The sequence below is a fragment of the Plecotus auritus genome (genome assembly GCF_963455305.1).
Source record: "Plecotus auritus genome assembly, chromosome: 3".
In the NCBI taxonomy this organism is placed as follows: Eukaryota; Metazoa; Chordata; class Mammalia; order Chiroptera; family Vespertilionidae; genus Plecotus; species Plecotus auritus.
The window spans coordinates 127,542,046-127,567,287 of NC_137772.1; the positions used below are offsets into that span (position 1 = coordinate 127,542,046).

At 38.5% G+C, this 25,242-nt stretch overlaps 1 protein-coding gene and 1 pseudogene across 4 annotated transcripts in view; one reads left to right on the forward strand and one right to left on the reverse strand.

The window, feature by feature from the left end:
* Positions 1 to 25,242, reverse strand: part of ATP8A2 (ATPase phospholipid transporting 8A2) — a 700,434-nt gene that overhangs the window by 197,956 nt on the left and 477,236 nt on the right. The window lies entirely within an intron of this gene.
* LOC308243312 (small ribosomal subunit protein eS6-like) lies at positions 6,555 to 7,319 on the forward strand (annotated as a pseudogene). The gene has a single exon. The product of its transcript is annotated as a small ribosomal subunit protein eS6-like (transcript).

Sequence of the window (25,242 nt, forward strand, 5' to 3'; positions counted from 1 at the left end):
CACTGATATATCTGATAAGAGGCCACTGTCCAAAATTTATAAAGAACATATAAAACTCAACATCAAAAAAACAAAGCAATTAAGAAATGGGCAAAGGACCTGAATAGATACTTCTCCAAAGAGAGCATACAGATGGCTAATAGACATATGAAAAGATGCTTAATGTTACTAATCATCAGAGAAATGCAAATTAAAACCACAATGAGATATCACCTCACATCTGTCAGAATGGCTATCCTATATAATAAAAGGCTAATATGCAAATTGTCCCCTTGACTGGGAGTTCAACTAGGGGGAGGGGCCGGCCCTTCAACTGCCCATGGCCCCTCCCCTCGGCTGGCCCGGCCCAATGGGCCGGGCCAGCCAGATCCCACCTGTGCACAAATTCGTGTACTGGGCCTCTACTCATCAATAAATCAACAAACAACAAGTGTTGATGAGGATGTGGAGAAAAGGGAACCCTCTTGCACTGTTGATGGGAAAGTAAATTGGTGCAGCCACTGTGGAAAGCAGTATGGAGTTTCCTAAAAAAATTAAAAATGGAACTGCCTTATGACCCAGTGATTCCACTTCTGGGAATATTTCTAAATAAACCCAAAGCATTAATTCCAACGAATATATGAACTTCTTTGTTAACTGCAGCATTATTTATAATAGCCAGGATTTGGAAGCAGCCCAAGTGTCCATCAGTAGATGAGTGGATAAAAAAGCTGTGGTAAATTTACACAATAGAATACTACTCAGGAGTAGAAAAGAAGGAAATATTACTCTTTGCAACAGCCTGGATGACCAGAAAATCATATGCTAAGTGAAATAAGCCAGAGAATGACAAATACCATATGATTTCACTCATATGTAAAATCTGATGAACAAAATAACAAAACAAACAAACAAAAAAATGGAAACACTCAGAGAACAGAGGTGAAGGGGTTTTCCCGGCTGGGTGAAAAAGGTGAAGGGGTTAAACAAACAAACAAAAACCTCATAGACACAGACGATGGCATAATGATTACCAGAGGGGAAGAGGTGTGAGGAGAGGTAGGAGAGGTTATAGAGGGGATAAATGGTGATGGAAGGAGACTTGATTTGGGGTGGTGAACACAGAATATAATATACAGATAATGTATTATAGAATTGTACACCTGACCTATGAAATTTTATTAACCAAGATCACCTCCAATAAAGTTAATCTATAATAATGAAAGTGTAATATGCTAATTAGACCGGACAGCTGACCTTCTGGATGTCATTCTGGACTAAGCTGTGGTGGCGGGGCCAAGGCAGAGGCAGTTAGGGGTGATCAGGCAGGCAGGCAGGAAAGCAGTTAGGGGCAATCAGGCAGGCAGGCAGAGATGGTTAGGGGAGATCAGGCAGGCAGGCAAGTAGTTAAGAGTGATGAGGCAGGCAGGCAGAGTGGTTAGGGGCAATGAGGCAGGCAGGCAAGCAGTTAGGGGCGATGAGGCAGGCAGGCAGAATGGTTAAGGGTGATCAGGTAGGCAGGCGAGCAGTTAGGGGTGATCAGGCAGGCAGGAGAGTGGTTAGGGGCGATGAGGCAGGCAGACAGAGTGGTTAGGGGCAATGAGGCAGGCAGACAGAGTGGTTAGGGGCAATCAGGCAGGCAGGCAGGTGAGTGATTAGGAGCCAGTGGTCCCAGGTTGCGAGAGGGATGTCCGACTGCCAGTTTAGGCTCGATCCTGCAGGGATCTCTTCGGGATTGGGTCTAAACCGGCAGTCAGACAATCCCCCGAGGGGTCCCAGATTGTGAGAGGGTGCAGGCTGGGCTGAGGAATCCTCTCCCACCCCCTGCCCCATGCATGAATTTTGTGCACTGGGCCTCATGTAAAAAATAAAGATGGTTTAAGAAAAAAAAAACACTTGTGGAGAGTCTCCTCTTTCTGAGTCAGGTGGACAGGCACAATGCTAGCAGCAAACACCACATATTTATAAAACTTCTAGGCACTTCTTAAGGCAAACAAACAAAAAATGCAAGTTTCAGAACAATGTGCATAGGATCCATTTTTCATAAAACCACAGCAAAAATGTTCATGTATCTTTATACAAGTGTGAAGGTATAGAAGGCTAGCTAAACAGTTCCTACTGATTACCTGATCAAAAATGGAAGCAGATGAGGGGAAATTATTTTTTCTTTATAAATCTCCATTATTGTTATAAGAAATAAGCATTACTTTGAAGAATTATGTAGAAAAAGGATCTTGCTATTATTCTCTATCACTGCACCATGCTCAGTTTTTTCTTAGCTTGTCACATCCTGCAATTTTTGTTGCTTAACTTATAAAATTTGCTGCACCATTTGTAAGATACATGCAGCCAGAGATTGTATCGATTTTACTCACAGAGATTGTATCGATTTTAATTATCTAGTGCAGTTCTTGGCATACAGAAGGTGTCAAATAAATGAGTACATGCAAACTAGTATGAACACTTAACATTGAAAAAGAAAGATTACATACATGTGAGTCTAAGATCATGGAATTGACCAAATAAGTTTCATCCTAGTTCAAGCATTTAATTGCTGTTTGAGCATGGGAATCTTCCTTAATCCATTCAAACTTCATTTTTTAATGAATAAATGTAAAGGAAACCACACACTGCAGAATTGTCATTTTTGTTGTTTTTGATGGTGAAAGCTAGAATCTGCATGCAATGTTTACTGTGTGCTAAGAATCTTGCTACACTCTAAATGGATTATCTCATTGAAACCTCATGGGAATCCAGGTAAGGAGGTATTTCCTTCATTTTCATAAATGAGGAAGTCAGGGCACAGAGAAGATTAAAGCCATTATGACTGGTACCAAATAGGCATTTAATAAACTATAGGTATTAACAATAGATCCTATATGGCAAATAAGTGATATTTTAAAACATTGATGTTAAGGCAATTCAGAATCAAATCAGTATTTATGGTTACTAACTTATAATGCTGCTGCTATTTTAAGATGGTAAGATCAACAAAACATTTCAAAACTATAAGCACATGAGTAGATTAAAAACTTAAGAAAGTGATCTAACTATGAAGCCTCTAATGCCATGTAAAGGAGCAAAAGTATTCTTTTTAAATTAGGGTATTAACTGTTTTGAAACACAGGTTGCAAAAATCTTCCCCATTTTGCATAACAAAATGCAATCACTCTAGTTTGAAACATTTGCCTGTAAGATTTTGAGCTAAAACATTGCAGTATTTTTGCTAATATGGTTGAAACCAACCCAGTAGACAATCAAAAGTAAACCTCTCTCCTTCCATTCTTTGAATAAAAAAGGGAAACAAATAAATACTAATGTGACAATCTAAATTATGTTGAATGGGATTAGAATCTCAAAAGTATAGAACAGAAATGTAACAGGCAAATAAATGTAGCATATGATGTGCACATATAAATTTCTTGCTTTAGCATTTCCTTTTTCATTAAAATCCCAAATGATGCAAGAAGTTGAATCTTATAGCTCCAAATCACAAAAGTTAGTAAAAGGAAGTCTGGCAAATGCTTTTAAAGTTTCCTTAATTACTAATTTTTCAATGCCACAAAATGCCTGTTTCTGCAAAATTACATGCTCACACTGTGGAACATCAGGTAAATACAAAATCGTGTTCCCTCACATAAAAGACCGTAATACTGACCAGATGGTGTATGCACAATTAAATTGATTTTTAATAAGAAATTCTTGGCACAATAGAATGTAATTGCTCCAAATTGTGTCAAGGACTACTTACATTTTTTTTTTTTTATAGTTCAAGGCTTAGACTCTTCAGCCAAAATCCTGTGCTGTGGTGTTGGGGGACCAAACAGCTCTGGAGACCAGTAATGAAATAATGAGCCTTTCATCTGGAGGTCATTGGTTAGGCTCTGCTATCGTTCATTAATGACACAGTTGTTTCTAACCTCCTGGTGTTGGAACAGTGGCAGGGGGTTTATTATAGAAAGGGTAGCAGAAATATGTATAAGATCACTTCATTTATGGACAGGACCTATGGCAAATATTTGAGAACATGTGTTTTATAAGCAATAAAGTAATGTTCTTAACATATTGACAGTAAGATTTAAAGCTTCACTCCACAGACCAGGGTCATAAGAAGGCAGCAGAATTTTCATGCTGTCTCTCCACTCACATCAGCCACATGGTGCCTGTAGCCTGGGCAAGGTGTGACATTTCTTATTTTCTTGTTCTGAAAAGGTCTGTCCATTCTCACAGAGGAGAATTATAAAAAAGAATATTATTTTATGATTCAGTTATTGAACTATTTACTATGACTCTGCTTCAAATTATGCTCTGTGCTATGTGTAGGAGTCATGAAAGTGAAGCAGATACCATCTTCGCCCTTAAACAATTCAGTCTGTTTGGGGACAGGCTTGGGATAAATCAGAGGTCTGGAAAAGTTCTTTGGGAACATAACAGAGAGAGACGTGGGTTCTGTCTATAGGAGTCACCATGGCTTGTGCAAAGGTGGTAGGCATTGGGCTGGATCTTGAAGTATCATATTCCATTCATCAATTTGGTGGTGGTGGTGGTGGTGGGGAAGTGGCATTAAATGTATTTGAAACACCTTGCATGTAATTGTAGCAGATGTGAATTTCCAGGTGGCTAGAATAAGAAAAATGAAGTGACAGGAGAGGACTGGGTTCATACTGTGAAGGATACTGGACAGGTGTTCTTCAAATATGTGAACAGCTATGCATAAATGCCTCAGAGAAAATTGAAAAACTACATACCTAAATATCTAAAAAAAGTCTCAATATACTTTTATTTATTTCATTGTGGTAAAAATTTACCATTTTAACCATTAAATTGTATAATTCCATAGCATTAAGTCTACTCACATTGTTGTAACCACCACCACCATCCATCTCCAAACTTTTTCATCATCCCAAACTGAACCTGTTCCTATAAACAATAACTTTCCATTCCCCCTTCCTATGTCACTGGTAACCACTTTCTACTTTTAGTCTCTACAAATTTATATATTCTAGTTACTTTATACAACTGGAATAATGCAATAATTGCCCCTTTGTGTCTATCTTATATCTCTTAGCATAACGTTTTCAAGGTTCATCCATGTTGTAGAAATTATAAGAATTTCATTCCTTTTTAAGGTTGAATAATATTTCATTGAAAGTATATATCACATTTTACTTATCCATTCATCCACTGATGAACACTTAGGTTATTTCTACCTTTTGGCTACTGTGAACATTGGTGTCCAAATATCTGTTTGAGTTCTTGCTTTCAATACTTTTGGGTATACATCCAGAAGTGGGATTGCTCGTTATTATATGTAATTCTATGTTTAACTTTATTAGAAACCTCCATACTGTTTTCCACAACAGCTGCACTATTTTACTTTCCCACCAGCAAAGCACAAACATTCCAGTTCCTCTACATTCTCACCAACACTTATTTTTGATTAAAAAGAAAAAAGAAGCCATCTTAGTAGGAGTGAATTGATATCTTTCTCACTGTGATTCTAATTTGCAATTTCCTAATGGTTTAAAATTGCGATCTGCTTTTCATGTGGTTATTGGCTATCTGTATATCATCTCTGGAGAAGTGTCTTTTCAAGTCCTGTATTGATTTTTAAATTAGGTTTTCTTGTTATTGAGCTATAGTTCTTTATGTATTCTGGAGATTGATCCCTTATCAGATACATCATTTACAAATATTTTTCCCATTCTGTGGGTTGTCTCTTCACTCTGTTGATAGTACCTTCTGATGCACAAAATTTTTAATTTGGAAAAGTACAATTTATCTACATTATCTGTGCTTTTGGTGTCATATCCAAAAAAATCATTGCCAAATCCAATGTAATGTTTTCACCTTATATTTTCTTCTAATAGTTTTAAAGTTTTAGCTATCATATTTAGGGCTTTGAACCATTATGAATTAATTTTTCTATATGCCACACTCTTACATGCACATAAGAATACAATTTCTTTTTTTGCATGTGGATACCCAGTTTTCTCCACAACATCTGTTGGAAAGACAGTCCTGTCCCATTGAAGGGTCTTAGCACCCTTGTTGAGAATCATTTGGCCATAAATACAATGGTTTATTTCTGGGCTCTCTACTCTATCCCATTGGACTAAATGCCTGTCTTTACGCCAGTATCACATGTTTTAATTACTGTAGCTTTGTAGCAAGTTTTGAAATCAGGAAGTGTGATTCTTTCACCTTCATTCATCCTTTTCAAGATTGCTTGGCTACTGGAGGACCCTTAAAATTCCATAAGAATTTTATGGTAAGTTTTTCTACTTCAATAAGTATTATTGAGATTTTTATAAGGATTGCATTAATCCTGTAGATTGCTTTAGTTTCAATATATTTTTAAGGTAATGTAACTTTTAATGATAAGGTTAAATAATTGCAAAGAATATAATTCCTGGCAAGTTGTAAATATTGACATTTTAAAACAAATTTATATCATTCCGTCTATGTAGCCAATGGATTCTGAGTACCACAAGTGGATGCCCATCAGAATGCACTTTAAGAAATACATGAACACCTCTTTTCTGTGGTGCCTCAGAGCGGTCGGTTGCTTCAGGATGAGGCTGAACATTTCTTTCCCAGCCATTGGCTGCCAGAAACTCATTGAAGTGGACAATGAACACAAACTTTGTACCTTTTATGAGAAGTGTATGGCCACAAAAGCTGCTGCTGATGCTCTGGGTGAATAATGGGAGGCTTAAGTTCAAATCAGTGCTGGGAATGACAAGCAAGGTTTCCCCATGAAGTGCCGTACTTGACCCATGGCCATGTCTACCTGCTGCTAAATAAGGGTCATTCCTGTTACAGACCAAGGAGAAAGTGCTAATCTGTTCGGGATTGCATTGTGGATGACAATCTCAGTGTTGTCAATTTGGTTATTGTGAAAAGAAAAAAGGGGTAAAGACTCCCGCTTTTACTGATGATTTCTGTGCCTTGTCAACTGGAGCCCAAAAGAGCTAGCAGAATCTGCAAACTTTTCAATCTCTCTAAAGAAGATGATATCCACCAATATGTTGTGAAAAAGTCCCTAACAAAGAAGGTAAGAAATCTAGGACCAAAGCATCCAAGATTCAGCACCTTGTTATTCCATGTGTCCTACAACACATCAGTGAAATGCTCGGAAGAAACAACATACTAAGAAAAGTAAGGAAGAGGTCACAAAATATGCTAAACTTTTGGCTAAGAGAATGAAGGAGGCCAAAAACAAAACAAAACAAAACAAAAAAAACAACAAAAAAAAACAACCACTCCAGGAACAGATTGCCAAGAGATGCAGGCTGTCCTCTCTGAGGGCTTCTACCTCTGAGTTCAGTAAAAAATGAGATTTTTCTAAGAGTAACAAATAAATAGAAACAAACATGAAAAAAAGAAATACATAAAGAAGTATTTCTCCTGGTCAGAAAATTTACATCATTATTTTTATCTTGAACTTGTTTTATATTTCACTTGACCCAGATATAATTCAACCCAAACTTAATATATTTTGGTTTAAAATATGACCCTTTTATTGATGACCCTATCACACTTAACAAAAATAATGAATAGAAATTAAAATAAATTTTCTGTGGTTTAGAATTAAAATTAATTCTAGGTGCTAAACATTATTTTAGATTGAGTTTTCATTATAATTACTAGTGGTATACAATGGATAAAATAATAAATAAAATTTTAGTAGAAATACATCTTTTAATGAGGTATATGGAGCTGAGTCCTCCCTGGCCCATTAGTTCATGTAACTGTGGAAGAATATTACCCACCAGAGGCCCGATGCATGAAAATTCATGCACTGGAGGTGGGGAGGGGGTCCCTCAGTCCGGCCTGCCCCCTTTTCACAGTCCGGGAGCCCTCAGGGGCGGGAGGTGACCTGGTGATCAGGGGAAGGTGATACCCCCATCACACCTCTGCTGCTGCCACTGTCGGCAGCGCAAGCCTCGGCTGGCCCTGGTTACCTGAGTCTTGGCAGCCCTGGACGGCTGGGCAGCTGCCATCTGAGGCTTGCCTGCACCTCAGGCCAGCCCTGGGCGGCTGGGGGGCTGAGGGGACTGGGGTACTCCGAAGGCAGGTGTGCAGAGCAGCCGGACCTGCCTGGGGGTGGGCCCGGCCGTGCCACGCACCTGCTGCTCCAGCAGGGCTGAGGGGACTTGGCGCCACCATCTTGTGGCTATGGGCGCCACCATCTTTGAAGGCATGGCAGTCAATTAGCATATTCCCTCCTTATTGGCTGTGGGCGCTGCCATCTTTGTGATGGTGTGATGGTCAATTAGCATATTCCCTCTTTATTAGATAGGATTGCTAGAATTTAGATGGGTTGAGTTTTATTCCTATTCCTACTGCTAATTTCCATAGCTCCAAGTCCTGAGAAATCTCATTCTCATGATAAATGAGAAGGTAAGATTTTGTTACAGCAATATTCATCAATACTTTAAACCTCTGAGCCATGTGTCAAAAAATAATAAAATGCTCTAGTAGTAAATTTATTTGAAATCATCTATCTGCTGACATCTTGAGTAGGTTTTTTTCAGAGTTTTCTGAAAGCAAAGAAAAAGAAACCATTGACTTGAAAAGAATTTGTTAACTATTTATCAGAATAATTTACTTTCCCAATTTTTATGAAAGTATACCTAAAGACTGTACTAAGAAGTTTCAAATAACTTCAAATTATCCTGCTATGCTTTCACTTAGATGTTCCCTTTCCACCTAATACACTCAGAAAGGTTTGGAAAAAATATTTTTCATTTTTAGTACATGATCGCTATTATATTATAGTTTGATGAAATAGTGTCCTCTTATCACATAGGCCTACCTTGCTCACATCATATTCTCTGTACATGAGGTTCTGCGGGTATATGATAGTCACCCTATATCATCCTATATCACATTCTTCAAGCATTTTTCCAAACCTGAGCTCATTCAAATTTTAGACTTCTGCCATAAAACCTAACTGGCAACACCTGTCTTCACTTTTTAAAAAATAAATCTTCACGCAAGGAAATATTTATTGACTTTTTTTTTTTGGAGCGGGGAGAGGGAAGAGGGGAGAGAGAGAGAAAAACAGAAAAACATTAATGTGAGCGAGGAACATCAATGGGGTGCCTCCGGTATCTGCTCTGACCAGGGATTGAACCCACAATTTTTTGGTGTACAGGACAGACAACACTCCAACTAATTGAGCCACACTGGCTGGGGCATCTGTCTTCACTTTTTAACTAATCATTTAAATCAGTAAAAAAAATTCTGACTTCAAATTTCAACTAAAATATACATGTTAGCCCAGCCAGCGTGACTCAGTGGTTGAGCACTGACATATGAGCCAGGAGGTCACAGTTTGATTCCCAGTCAGGGCACATGCCCGGGTTGTAGGCTCAGTCCCCAGTGTGGGGCATGCAGGAGGCAGCCAATCAATGATTCTCTTTCATCATTGATGTTTCTATCTCTTTCTCCCTTCCTTCCTGAAATAAATAAAAATATACTTAAAAAAAATAAGCCCTATCCAGTTTGGCTCAGTGGATAGAGCATCGGCCTGGGTATGGAAAGGTCTTGGGTTTGATTCCGGTCAAAGGACACATATCTTGGTTTCAGGATCCTCCCTTTCCTGGGCCCTGGTTAGGGAGCATGCAGGAGGCAACCAATTGATGTGTCTTGAATGAGAATTAAAAAAAATAATAATAAAATAAAATATACATGTTAGTATATATGCCCATGTTGACCATTTCATTTCTGAGCTTCCTTTCATAAAGATCAGTGGGATGAACAGAGCCTTTCCCGAATACCGTGTCTACAGGAAATAAAAACAGTTGCCTTCCATGTTTCTCCCTGAGTCTCTCTGTGACAGTTCCTCAGGAGCAAGGTCTTATTGACCATTGTGTGGGATTTTATTGTCTTATTTTTTCAATAAATGTCTCTTTGGTTTGTATTTCTGAGATGTTTTTTGTTCCATGAAGCATGCCCCACAGTGAGATTCTGAGATGTGTACCTTTGTTTTGTAAAGTAGGAGATGTTGACTTTCTCAATCTCTTTGTGAGAGATATAATTATACACTGAGTGGCCAGATTATTATGATCTCTGAATGCATAATAATCTGGCCACTCAGTGTATATCCTATATAATAAAAGGCTAATATGCAAATTGTCCCCTCGACCAGGAGTTTGATGAGCAGGCAGGCCGGCCAACTGCCCATGTCCCCTCCCCCTGGACAGGCTGGCCGGACCCCAACCATGCACGAATTCATGCACCAGGCTTTTAAAACACACACACACACACACACACACACACACACACACACACACACACATATATACTGAGAGGCCAGATTATTATGCGTTCAGAGATCATAATAATCTGGCCACTGAGTGTATATCTATATCTATTTCTATATGTGAATGTAAAATTCAGCAATTCCATTTTTAGTTATATGCCAAGAGAATTGAAAACATGTCTATACAAAAACTTGTATATGAATGTTCATAACAGTATTATTCATAATAGAAATAAGTGGAAACATCATAAATGACTATCAACTGGCAAATGGATAAACAAAATGTGGTAGAACCATACAATGAAGCATTATTTTGCCACAAAAAGAAATGAAGTACTGCCCTAACTGGTTTGGCTCAGTGGAGAGAGCGTCGGCCTGTGGACTGAAGGGTCCCAGGTTCGATTCTGGTCAAGGGCATGTACCTTGGTTGCAGGCACATCCCCAGTAGGGGGTGTGCAGGAGGCAGCTGATCCATGTTTCTCTCTCATCGATGTTTCTAACTCTCTATCCCTCTCCCTTCCTCTCTGTAAAAAATCAATAAAATATATTTTAAAAAAAGAAATGAAGTACTAATAATATGCTACAACATGAATAGACCCTTGAAATCCTTATGCTAAATGAAAGAAGCTAGACACAAAATGCCACATACTGTATGATTTCACTTATATGAAATGTCCAGAATAGATAAATCCATGGAGACAGAAAATGAATTAGAAATTGCCAGATGCTTTGTTGTTGTTGGTGGTAGTATGATCTGGAGTGACTGCTAACAGCTATGAGTTTTCTTTTTAGAGTAATGAAAGTGTTTTGAAATTATATAGTGGTGATAGTTGTATAAGTCTGTAAATGTAGTAAGATTCTTCAATTGAATACTTTTAAAGGAAAAATTTTATGGCATTTGAATTATATTTCAATAAAAAAAACTTTGCTTTTAGCTCTCACCTCTCATTCCAATACCAGCTATTTATTTATCTACAGCTGCCTACCATCATTGGAACATCTCAAATTCTCCATACCTGCAGTAGTGTAGAAGAAATGCAAGATTGCCTGAGATAAGACTTCCATTACAGTCCTGATTCAACCCCTAAATAGCCATGTGACTTTAAGCAATCTATATAACCTTTCTTTATGTCATTATCCTTTGAAAAACAACTGAGTTGGGCTTGATAATTTCTATTAGATCTTTTGAATTAAGAATTATGCCATCATGTAGTAGGTTTAGAGCACTTTACTGTGGAGGACTTCAAATGAAAATGCCTCAAAACTTCATTTTACACATGATGCAGTTGGTTCAACATCTCAAACACCAAGTAATTAGCAGATAAGTTGACCTCTTACTCTATTAGAGAGAGAAGATATAGTTTTAACCTCCCCATCTATTTTCTTTGTAACCCCAAATCTCTGATGACAGGCATAGTAAAACCACCTTATATATTTTTCTCTTTTTTTTTTAAATATATTTTATTGATATTTCACAGAGAGGAAGGGAGAGGGATAGAGAGCCAGAAACATCGATGAGAGAGAAACATCGATGAGAGAGAAACATCGATCAGCTGCCTCCTGCACACCTCCCACTGGGGATGTGCCCGCAACCAAGGTACATGCCCTTGACCGGAATCAAACCTGGGACCTTTCAGTCCACAGGCCGACGCTCTATCCACTGAGCCAAACCGGTTTCGGCATCTTATATATTTTTCTGTTCATCCATATTCTCATTCTTTCTGGTTTCTTGGCTAATTCTTACTCAAGGTCTCAGTTCCATTTCCATCTCTTTCTATCATGCCCCAAATGTCCAGGCTCTACCAGAATTTTAGCTCTTTAGTCTCTTCCTATGAACAGATTGTCTTCCATAGATTAAAAGAAAGAAATACCATCTCTCTACTCCCTAAAAGTAAAGTTGTTTACTTATTAAAAGAAATTTATACTTTTAGCTTCTGATTCCAGATCAATTGAGTCTTAGCCTCCACAACAAAACTCCAACCAAGACAGTATTGAAACTATTCTCTCTGACAGACTTCTCCCCACCTAATCATCAGATTTAATGACCATTATAAGTCCTCATTATCCCTCACCTCTTCGGAGCATAAGTAATGACCTTTCAAATTCATCTCTCTTTTGGCTGCTGTGATGTGATATGACACTTGTACTTCTCCAATTTTTAGTGTCACTCCTTTTTCATCCTTGCCATTTCCCTGTTGTGAGCCAGGCCCTTATATGGGAATACCAGGAGACTCAGTGCTGGGACTTCACGTCTTCCCTTTCATCATTCCTCTACCAGGAGCTCATCTATTCCTGAAGCCCAGAAAGTCTCTTTCTATAGATGACTTTCAAACTGCATTTATAATGCCAACCTTCTTTTACTCACTGGCTACTGCCCATCTTCATCTTTGTGTATCACTACAATATTTAAAAATAATGAATTGACTTTATGTTTTAGAATAGTTTTAAGTCTACAGAAAAATGAGCAGAAAGCACAGAGTTACCATAACCACCCGTACAGACCCAAAGAGTTTCTCCTATTAACATCTTATATTAGTGTGGTACACCTGTTACAATTGATGAGTCAATACTGGTACATTATTATTAATCAAACTCCATAGTTTAGACTAGGGCTTACTCTTCATATTGTACAGTTCTATGAAATTTGACAAATGTAAGATGTCATGTATCCACCATCCCAGTATCATGCAGAAGCATTTCACTGCCCTAAAAAGTCCTTGTGCTTTACCCTTCCTGATCTCTATGCCTGTAATCACTGTAATTTTTACATCTAAAACCAACTTGTCAGTTCTGGTTCAAGATAGCAATGCAGGAGGATCCTGAACTCATTTCATCTCACAGATACACCAAATCTATAGTTACATATGGAATAATTCTCACTGGAAAAAACCAAACTAGCTGAGCAACTCCTACACCTTGGGCCAATGAGCAAAAACCCACATTGAAGCAGGTAAGAGAGGAAGCTAAGACACAATCTCACCATGAACTCCCTCACCCAGAGCCATTCACAAATGGGAGGGAACTCATAAACCCGAGCTTCTCCCTGAGGAGCAAGGATTCTTACCCTACATCTAGCACCTGATATTTTAAGACCTGCCCTGGAGAAATAAGTTCCCAAAACACCTATCTTTGAAAGCCAATGGGGCTTGCATCCAGGGGACTCAAAAGGCTATAGTGCACTGAGAAACAGTTCTTAAAGGGCTCACAGGTGGACTCACCCATCCCAGGACCCAGTGCAGAGGCAGCCACTGAAAAGTGCCCAGGCTTTCTGTGGAAGAGGCTTATTTGCTTATATTAAATTGTCAACAAGAGGGGCAGGAATCTACTTTAACACACATTGAGGGGCCTAGCGAAATACCCTCCAGGGACGGAGTCTGATAGGCACCATCTTTGCATCCTCCCTCTGCCATGTTGCAGAGCACTGGGATCTCCTGGCATGGAACTCAGCCACCCATCTGGTGCCCTGGTTTTTACATATAGTACCTTGGTTTTTGTGGCTGCTGCCTAAGGGACACCCCTTCATCAACTGGCTCTGGTAGCCAGTGGGGCTTGTGTTCATGAATTTAATGGGATGGTAGCAAAGAGAAACAGTTAGGAAATGGCAATCACTCCAGGGCTCAGTGAATAAGAAGCAGACAGAGACACCTATGTCCTGGTCTTCCCTTAAAAGAGGTATATTTGTGTACTTTAAAAGCTGCTGCCTGAATGTGTGGCTTCCAATCAGCCTTAATCTAGGTACTGAGATCCTCCCCTTTGGGACACTGACCAGTCTTGGCATACCTTCAGCTACTGGGGACCACTAAAAATAAAGTAGGCTGCTTGGCTAATTATAAAGGCTTGAGAGACAGCCAAAAGCTAGGGTAGGGTGAATGATAAGGTTCATTTCCTGCATGAGGCCACTCCTTCAAGACTGGGAGAGGTAGCTGGTTTATCTAATGCACAGAAACCAACACAGACAGTCAAGGACAATAAAGAAACAGGAATCTGTTTCAAATGGAGGAAAAAAACTCAGAAAAAGACTTGAATGAAATAGAAATAAGTGACTTACCTGATAAAGAGTTTAAAATACTGGTCATAAAGATACTCATTGAGCTTGGGAGAAGAGTGAATGAATACATTGAGAACTTTAACAAAGAGACAGAAAATATCAGAAAGTACCAAACAGAAGTCATGGAACTGGAGAATACAATAACTTCACTGAAAAACACAACAGAAAGGTTCAACAGCAGACTAGATGAGAAGAAAAGATCAGTGAACTTGAAGATAGGGCAATGGACCACACCCAAAGCAATAAAAGCGGAGCAATAAAATCAACATGTCACTTTTCATCCAACCAGATTTCACTCACTATGCCCCCATTTGAAGTCTTAAAATCTTGAGTTCAAGATTTCTTTTCTCTTTCTCTCACTCCCTTATCATTCATTCCCTTTGTGGTATCTTTTGTTTTCTCTGACTTCACTTTTCTTTGTTGTTCTGTTCTACTATAAACTGTGAGATTCGGTTCAACCAGGGAATTTGCTGTACATATGTTTGTAGAGCAAGTAGTTCCAGAGTCTAAAATGAACCCTGTCTTTAACAAATGAATAATGTCCTCATATCTCATCACCAGGAGCCCAATCTTTCGATTTGTACTCTAAAGTAGCAAATTCTGTCTTACAGTAAGTGCATGTTTATTACAGTTTTGAGTTTACAGTCTTTGCAATTTTATTCACTTTCTTATAAGTATTAAGATATACCTACAGTGAATAAAGCAGTTCAGAAAAAAAAAACAGCTACATTGGTAATCATTAAATACCTATGAACCTTCAAATCAATGTAAGAAGTTAAAATTGTAAGAGCTGCAGCCTTCAACAAGACAGTAACTATTTCCACAGTTTCCATATTTCATGCCATGATGTGGCATTTTATAAACACTCTTTGTACTTAATTTCTGAAATGTCAGCATGGTTTTGAGTATGGAATATGTGTAGAAACTATATCTATATGCATAGCTTTTGATTTCAAGTACACAGAGAGTTCCAGAGCAACCTTTAATTTTGAATAAATTATACTTATTACAGTTTTTTTTCTGACCAAATGAAAGATATATTACCTCATTATCCTTAAATAAGGGTAAATAAGAAAAAGTAAGCTAACTCTTCAGTATCTATTTCTAAAGCTGTTTTCAGTATCTATTTCTAAAGCAATTTATAGGAAATGAAAAAAAGTATTTTAACAAAATTCTTAGCCAAACATCTAAAATACATAAACGGAAAATTAACAACCAAGAAAACAAAAGCTAGCAATTGAATGTTTAATGTCAGTGATTCAGAGAACTTACATTCTAGACCTAAGAACTATTCATCACTGCTAAAATTCTGATGGCAGTGTCTAACTGTTTAACACCCCATATTTCTCCTAAACAAACCTCTTAAAACTCAGCTAACTTCTGCCTTTTCTTTATGCTAGACATCTCTTGGATAGGGCTATGGTTTTAAGTTCACAGAATCCATTTCTCTACACACCGAGTGAAGAAGTCATTTAGCAGGGCCATCAAATCCAGACTGTGGCAGCTGAGTAGCAAGGTCACATTAGGCTCTGAGTCTCTCTCCAGGAGGAACCTTTTCATAGTGAAGCAAAATGTCTAACTCAGCCGTGGGCAAACTACGGCCCGCGGGCCAGATCCGGCCCGTTCGGCTATTCTATCCGGCCCGCGGAGCCGAAAGAGTGGAGGGTTCTCTTGCTCTCCCCTCCGCTCCTTCACCAGCAGCAGTGTTAACATGGCAACGTCGGGAAACACAGCCGCAGCTCCTTCTTCTGAGTGGGCGGATTTATATCCGCCCATTCAGTAGAAGGAACAACCTCTCAGTCTTCCAGAGGCTCCTTGTAATGCCCGCGGAGGCGTCCCCCGACATCACCCTGGGAATGCGTAGACACCTTATCGTGGTGATGTAGGGAGACACGCCCCTGGAGAGCACAGTATCAGAGCATTAGCTAAAAAGGAGACCAACAACACTGTTCCCACTGAAGTTGATGTTTTAAAGACCAAAAACCTTTCAACCCAGTCTACATTGCCATCTACATCTACGTCCCGGGCATAATTTGGAAGTTGCACTAAAGAAAATGTTTAATTTACTGTTTACACGTTTTGTTCTTTTCTATTTGTTTTAGTTTTAAATTATTTTATTATATTTAAGTTTAATTTGAAAGACTTTTGTACCTTTCCTTTGTTAGGCAATTTTATTTTGCCTTTGCCATCTTCAATATAAGGTATGTTATTGTGCTATGATTCCTCCATTTTTTGAAGTTTCAAATTGTAATAATTAGTGTTTACATTCTTCTTGTTAAAATGTTTGAAATGAATAAAACTATTGAAATAAATAAATAAAAAAAGACCGTACCCTTTTATGTAATGATGTTTACTTTGAATTTATATTAGTTCACACAAACACTCCATCCATGCTTTTGTTCCAGCCCTCCGGTCCAGTTTAAGAACACATTGTGGCTCTCGAGTAAAAAAGTTTGCCCACCCCTGGTCTAACTGCAACTGTCTCAAAAGAAAAAGAGAAAAAGTTCATTTTTAAAGACATTTTTAGCCCTGACCAGTTTGGTTCAGCGGGTAGAGCGTCGGCCTGCAGACTGAAGGGTCCCGGGTTCAATTCCGGTCAAGGGCATGTACCTTGGTTGCAGGCACATCCCCAGTAGGGGGCATACAGGAAGCAGCTGATCCATGTTTCTCTCTCATCAATGTTTCTAACTCTCTATCCCTCTCCCTTCCTCTCTGTAGAAAAATTAATAAAATATATTTTAAAAAAATAAAGACATTTTTAGACCTGGAATGTGTTTACAAAAAAGCTCTTGACAGTTTTTGTGACCCAATAATAATGAAGAAACTAACCTCTAGTCTTATAAATGTAGACAAAATAATTTTTCTCTATTTAATTATTAGATCAATAGAATAACAAAGCCACAAAACTCACATAAAATTGTTCAACATCATAGAAAATTAAACTCCAAAACACATGGAGATTATTATAGTTAAGAGTTAAAATTAGCTTTCTCATCACTTGTCAGAGCAGATAGGCTTCTAAATTTTATAGCTTTTCAAGTAGGCACCACTTACTTCTATCTTCACACTTTTAAAAAATATGTTTTTACTGATTTGAGAGAGAGAGGAAGGGAAAGGGAGAGATAAACACATTGATGAGAGAGAAATATCAACGTCAATCAGCTGCCTCCTCAGCTGCACACCCCTAACTGGGGATTGAGCCTGCAACCCGGGCATGTGCCCTGACTGGGAATTGAATCAATGATGCATAGGTTGACGTTCAACAAGTGAGCCACACTGTCCGGGAACCCACATTCACACTTTTAATATAAATTGTAATATTTATTAATACTTCTTCCCAACCAAGAATCCTCTCTATATTAATACCATTAAAACTACCATTTCTCACACCCTCAGAAAATGATTATAAATTAAGACAGGCATTTTCAAATACCCTAACAAAAACTAAAAGGTCCTCTAAATTTAAACACAACGTTTTGCCAAAGCATACAATGCACTATATGCACCAGCAGTCACTTCACCAGTAGAACATTACTAATGTGTTCTTTTCTCAAAAAATGGATGTTTGTGCTTGCTGTGGACAATCATTTGTTATTTCTCCTGATACATAAATGGAAGTTTCAGCTGCTCTTCACATTATTTTAGCATGTGCTCTCTTAAATAAGTTAGGCAAAAATCATAGTACTGGGACCTACTCTAAGGCAAAGAACAGGTATAATTCAATGTATTATTAACAAACAAGTTTTGTGAGTCCACCTCAGTTTCACATGGAGAACCTAGGATACCCTTTGAGTAAAGATAATATTGGAGATAGTTTTGGAAGGATGGGCAGAATTTCAATACTAAGGTATGGGGAAGAAGCAAGTGGCGAGTTGAGTTTAGATGCTGATATAAACAAGAGAGCATGGCAGCATATCATCTATCACCTGTGTGATAACTATTTATTAAATGACTGGAGCAAAAATAAAATTATAATATCTCTGAAATTGACACCACGAACCACTATTAAATGATTGTATTATCCCAAACACTGGATTAGAATTTTGATATTCAGTTTCAATTATATTATTAAACTCATTTTAGCATCCTGTTACAATCCTGTCATCTGATTTAGTCAACACCTGCAATATGTCAGTTAATTAAAAAAGCGGTCAAACCTGACCATAAATATTTTAACTTAGAATATATAAATGTAAATTTGTTCACCAAAACTTGATTCTACAGTCAAGCACTGCTCTCCTGCTGGAAGTTCCATTTTTCCATCATACACAGATATCACAATATACCAATACTATTAAGTTACAAAAGTCCAGTTTCAAGTGTTTATTTTTTTAAGTCATGAGAAAACTTGCGAGACAATTTGGATGCAAATCCTTCATGATTTTTTTTAATCCACCAGTTTTTCAGTTGTCTTATTCATATCTAATTAGCTTTTTAAAAAACTCTCACCTTTGAGTCTTTCCAAAGTACACAAATTAGTTTTCATTAAAACAACACACTCCTTTACTTTCTGCACATGTATTTCATCACTTCATGTAAGAGTTTACACTATGTGGTTATAATAACTTACACTACCAGTAAGGAAGGAACCGCTGAGGGGGTCCATGGAATAAAAGGGAAATCAAACTTTATTTTTCTCCCTCACAACTGGTGGCAACAAAATTTCAATGTGAAAGGTTAGAGGTTTACTTTTATGATGAAGTTTTTAAAAAGCCAATTTCGGATTTATCTATTGCTAAAGTAATACTTAGCATCTAAACCTATTTTACAAATAAAATCAGAACTGGCATGCACACTGATAGCAGAATTCCTGTGGTTACAATTTCTATTACTTCCCAATCACCCATGTCCAATGGAACTTGAGAAAAACTCAAGTTAGATTAACATTTATCTCCTCCCTATATTTTGCATAGGAAAAGAACTCATTTGGACTTGCTGGTTTTTTCTAATTAAAATATTCAATTCATATTTCATAACCCTAGGATCATTTTTTTTTTAAGTTGGCAAGCATATAACAGGTGTTAGTTATTCTGTGATTCACCATTTTTGTCTTTGCCCAGAAAATATACTGCAGAACATACCAGATAGCTACTGGTCTTCAAGGTCTCAATGAAGTTGCCACTATAAAAACTGTGCCTCAATTACTGAATCTGGATCATTGTTTCATTGCAATCACCCATTGTCCATATTTGTAAAGTCAAGTTCTAAAATGTATGCTTATTATTATTATATTTTTTATTAATCCTCATGCAAGGATATTTTTTTTTTTTTTTTTTAGAGAGAGTGGAAGGAAGGTAGGGAGGGAGAGGGAGAGGGTGAAGAAAAGGGAAAGGGAGAAAGAGAGAAATGTGAGAGAGACACATCAATAGGCTGCCTGCTGCATACACCCTGATTGGGTGCTGGGGATCAAACTTGCAACCTAGGTACATGCCCTTGACTGGGAATCAAACCAGAGACCCTTCAGTGTGCAGGCTGACGCTGAACCACTGAGCCACACCAGGGTTGTTACACTTATTTTTAAAACAATAGGAAGTATCTCTAATGTAAGGCAAACATTTTGAAGTTCTAGCATCCAAATAATGAATCTCTAATTAATGTAGGTTACCATGTAGATCACATTTTTTACATTTAAATCATCAAATAACATTTAAATAATATTTAAGTCATCAAACTTCAAGTTTCAAAGTGTATTTGAAAGTCTCCCAATAGCCAATGCAAGTGCTCTGGCATGGAGTGGAAGAAAGTCAGAACTGCTCTCTGATCATGCTGCAAGTCCTGCCCCCTTCCCGAGTGCACCACCCACGCACAGGATGTGGGAGGCAGATTTGTAAAGCAGCAGCACTGGGTAAAGTTTACCCATGAGTTTCCAAAACAGTTATGTGTTTGGCCAGTGGGTTGGAGTGATGGAGTCATACAGAAGCCTTGGAGAATTTGGCTTGAAGCTGAGAAACAAGGGGATTTTTATTCGGGTCAGAACACTAACCCATTCCAGGTGAGCATGTCTCGACAGCCTACCAGGCATGGAGAACACCTTAGAGAGAAGCTCAGGCTCCACAGCTATCCCAGAAGAGAGAACACAGATTCTACATCAGCCTAGAAATGCAGGCCTTGCACGGAGGTAGAGCACCCAGAGATGCATAAACCCCACCCAGCATATTTTAACTCTCTTTCCATAAGGCAGATCTCTTTTCTGGCTGTAACTGTATGTAGCTTATTCAGACAATAGCCCAATGTGCTCCTCTACACAGACCTCAGAAAACCAAGCAAGATTAGGGCTCAGATTCAGGTTCCATGGCTGAATGGAAGCATATAGTTTTGCTGAGGATCAAAATGTCAGTAATTCTTAACCCTGAAAGATGCTTTCTGATGCTTCTGCCTGAGATTAATAGAGTTGGGAAACTGACAGATTTTAAGGAAGATCTCAGTCTCACAATCTCCTTTTGGCTGCTAAAACCATGCCCTAATAACACCTTATGGTTATTCTTGCTGAGAATTTTATAAAGGTTACATTTGCCAAGCATGGAGGCAGGCTGAGGCAGGGCTTGGAGATGAAAAAGCTCATTACAGCTGTGATAGCTGGAGTCCCATTTCTTAGCATTGAAATACGTACATTCTTTGTGATATGCTTAGTTTCTCAGTTCAGCAATCTGCTCCCCAGGGACAGTTTTGTAGGAAAAAATCCATACAGTACCCCCAGGTGTTCAGGAACCCACTACACAACTCCTTTAGCGTTCAATGAGTAGCTGCACCTTAAGTCATATGGAAGATTTTTGAAAATCACTGGAGAGAGGATTACTAGCATATTAAGCATGTGGGCCTGATTCAAGATCCTGTGTGATAATTTCTGATATGAGCATCTTTTACTTGACTTCTTAGGATGGACCGGTTATCCCATTTAAGATTGTAGAATGAGGTACCTGTGTTTGTTAACTATGCTTATTACTCTCCTCTTTAGTAAACAAATGACCTCAGCTTTGCTCTGACCAGATCCGCATAGATGCTGGTGCTCATCCCCACTGTTCTCAGAGGTACTTGGTATAATGGCAATACAGGCAGTTAGTGTGCTAGAATCAGAACATCTGGTTAAAAGTGGTGGCTTGGCCACTGTTTGGCCACATGACTTAAGCTGTATGTGCCTTAGCTTCCTCACGTACAATGTGGATAATGGTAGTGAATATCTAATAGGGGTTGGTGGGTATTAAATACGTGTGAAAAGCACATATAACAGTGGATGGTACATACGGTTCAGTAAATGTTAGCTACTATTTTGATTTTTTTTTTTTTGTAAATACATTATTTTCTTTTATTTTTTTCATCACCATTTATCCCCCCTATACCCTATTCTCTGTTTTAGGATATACTGAGTCATCAGAAAATATTTCACCTTTTTAATTTCCTTTAGAAAATGCCTTAAATATTCCCAGAGATCTGGATGTTCCATTGGAAATGTCCACATCTTATTTTCATAAAGAGTCACTATTTTGCTCTCATGGGTCAAAGGAGAAAGTGTTAATTTGTTGCTTAAGAACATTTCTGTGTCCTAAAATGGTTTCATCTGCCACCAGTAAGAGCAGCTGAAATCCTTGAATCCAGAAGCTGCTTCAAGAGGAGCCCTTAAAAATACATGCAGAGAAAAAGTTCCTTGTTCATCTGAATACAGTTGTTGGAAGCAAGTCTCCCATGGACTCCTCTCTCCAGGCTCCTGTTCAATCTGCCCTCCAATGAGGCAGACTTGTTTGTTTTCAAGTGATGAATTTCTGCCTTGCCCAATATAATCATCCACCAAAACGACTCTCTGTTCAGGAAGGGAGTGCATTCAGGTGTTTAGACTCTGGCTGGAGATCACATGTTCATACCAGTTAACTGCCACCACTACCCAAAGAGGTCAGTTAAGTCCCATTTTATAATTAGGACCCTGACATGCAGAAAGATCATGCAACTAAAGCTTGAATCAAAAGTCATACCTCTCAGTCTCTTCCTTCTAAAGATGGGCCTTCCCTTTAAGTACTGCCTTAATGCACTGCAATTTGATATTATTTTCTACTAAGAATTTAAAACTGTTTGAAATAGTCTTTCCCATTGAGGATTGGACACCCAGTTATTTAAAAAAAGCTATCTATAAAAAGAGAAATCTGTACCTTCAATAGGCCAGGTGGACAAAAGAGTTATATCAAAGTACATGACTGCTGGACGGTTGTGTGCACCAAATCAGCAGGTGTGGATACCTCCCACTGTTTTTGTGCCTCACTCCAAAACACACACAGAAAGCTGAGCACCGGTGACATTAGAATCACTACTGTTTCTTACGGTAACAAACATGGTTTGATATTAGTCTGAAAGCTCATTATATGACACACCAGTGGGGTCCCTCGGCCTGGCCTGCGGGGATCGGGCCAAAACTGACTCTCCGACATCCCCGGAGGGGTCCTGGATTGCAAGAGGGTGCAGGCCAGGCAGAGGGACCCCACCAGTGCACAATTGGGGCCAGGGAGAGATGCGGGAGGTTGGCCAGCTGGAGAGGGACCACAGGAGGGCTCCAGGGCGTGTCTGGCCCATCTCGCTCAGTCCTGATCAGCCGGACCCCAGCAGCAAGTTAACCTACTGGACCCAGTGTCTGCCCCCTGATGGTCAGTGCAGGTCATAGAGACTGGTTGACTGACTGCCCCCTGGTGGTCAATGCACATCATAATGAGCCGTTAAGTGGCCTTAGCATATCATTAGCATATTACGCTTTGATTGGTTGAATGGATGACTGGACGACCAGACACTTAGCATATTAGGCTTTTATTATATAGGATGGTGGCCATTAGTAATATACATCAATTGGACATCTCAAGGTGAAAAGAACCTTGCAATGAGGGCATCAGAGCCTTGGCAAAATTAAACAGGGAAAATAACACAAGTGTTAAGGAATTCTTGAAATAGAATTAACTGTGGAACCAAAAAGGGATTTGTTACTATTGTATATAGATCCAATTTTCATAAATTATCTAAGCATTTATGACACTACCTCTCAATAGCTCCCATTTACCAAGGGTCCCTTCCCCTGGATAACCATTCATATTTTAACAGAATCCATCCATAAATGTTACCTTGTTTCTCCCTTTTGATTATAATTAAGTATCAAGGCCTTAAATTTATCATGAATTCAGCATGGAATGTTTAACAAAACTTTAACAAGCCAAAAATGTGCCATTATGAGTAGCACTGACACTGCTAATGGGCCTTTGGAGATCCCTCCCATAAGCAGTCAATGCCATCAAATAAAACAGTGTCGGCCTCCAAAACTTACAGATACAGTAGGAAGTAGAACATAAATTGAGTGAAACTTATATTAAGACAAGCTATACATCAAATTCCTAAATAAATGTGCATATGTGCTTGATATAAGAATAATGGATTTCCTTCAAGCAGTTAACACAAAGCTTTATTTGCATTAAAGCTTCTCTTAAGCAACAATTACTATGACCAACTGCCACTTAAGTACAAAGTTTTAAAAACACACATTTTTAAACCAAAAAAAGAACAAATTAACATAGAAGAACTCAATAAAACACAACTCATCTGACTGCAGTGGGGACTAAACTGTTCTTGGGTACAATGTCCATATTTAATGAGCACTGTACCTGAAATCCAAAAATTGAAATAAAATTGAAGTCTGAAATAGGCTTTACAACAGAGCTGTTTTATTTACCTTGCATCACAGTAAGTTTTGTTTTTTTTTCAAATTTTTATTAAGGTATATGTGTACATATCTTACCATTGCCCCCCCCACCCCACTCCCATACATGCCCTCACCCCCCAATGTTTTGCATCCGTTGGTTACTCTTATATGCATGCATACAAGTCCTTCAGTTGATCTCTTATTTCCCCCACCTCTCCCTAACCTTACCGCTGTAATTAGACAGTCTGTTTGATGCTTTACTGCCTCTGTAACTATCTTTTGGTTCATCAGTTTATAATGTTTTTCATTATCCCCAAATGAGTGGGATCATGTGGTATTTTTCTTTCATTGACTGGCTTATTTCACTTAGCATAATGTTCTCTAATTCCATCCAGGTGCTTACAAATGGTAGTAATTCCTTCTTTTTTATGGCAGCATAGTATTCCATTGTGTAGATGTACCATAGTTTTCTGATCCAGTCATCTGCTGACGGGCACCTAGGCTGTTTCCAAATCTTAGCTATTGTAAATTGTGCTGCTATGAACATAGGGGTGCATATATCCTTTCTGATTGGTGTTTCCAGTTTCTTAGGATATATTCCTAGGAGTGGGATTACTGGGTCAAATGGGAGTTCCATTTTCAGTTTTTTGAGGAAACTCCATACTGTTATCCACAGTGGCTGCACCAGTCTGCATTCCCACCAGCAGTGCACGAGGGTTCCTTTTTCTCTGCATAATCGCCAACACTTGTCGTTTGTTGATTTGTTGATGATAGCCATTCTGATAGGTGTGAGATGGTATCGCATTGTCGTTTTGATTTGCATCTCTCTGATGATTAGTGACTTTGAGCATGTTTTCATGTGTCTCTTGGCCTTCCTTCTGTCTTCTTTCGAAAATATTCTATTTAGGTCCTTTGCCCATTTTTTTATTGGATCATTTATCTTCCTTTTATTAAGTTGTATAAGCTGCCTGTAGATGTTGGAAATTAAACCTTTATCAGTGATACCATTTGCAAATATGTTCTCCCATAAAGTGGGGTTTCTTTTTGTTTTGTTGATGGTTTCTTTTGCTGTGCAAAAGCTTTTTATTTTGATGTAGTCCCATTTGTTTATTTTCTCTTTGGCTTCCATTGCCCTAGGGGCAGTATCGCTGAAAAAGTTCTTTTGGCATATGTCTGAGATTTTGCTGCCTGTGGATTCCTCTAGTATTTTTATGGTTTCCCGTCTTATATTTAAGTCCTGTATCCATTTTGAGTTTATTTTTGTATATGGTGTAAGTT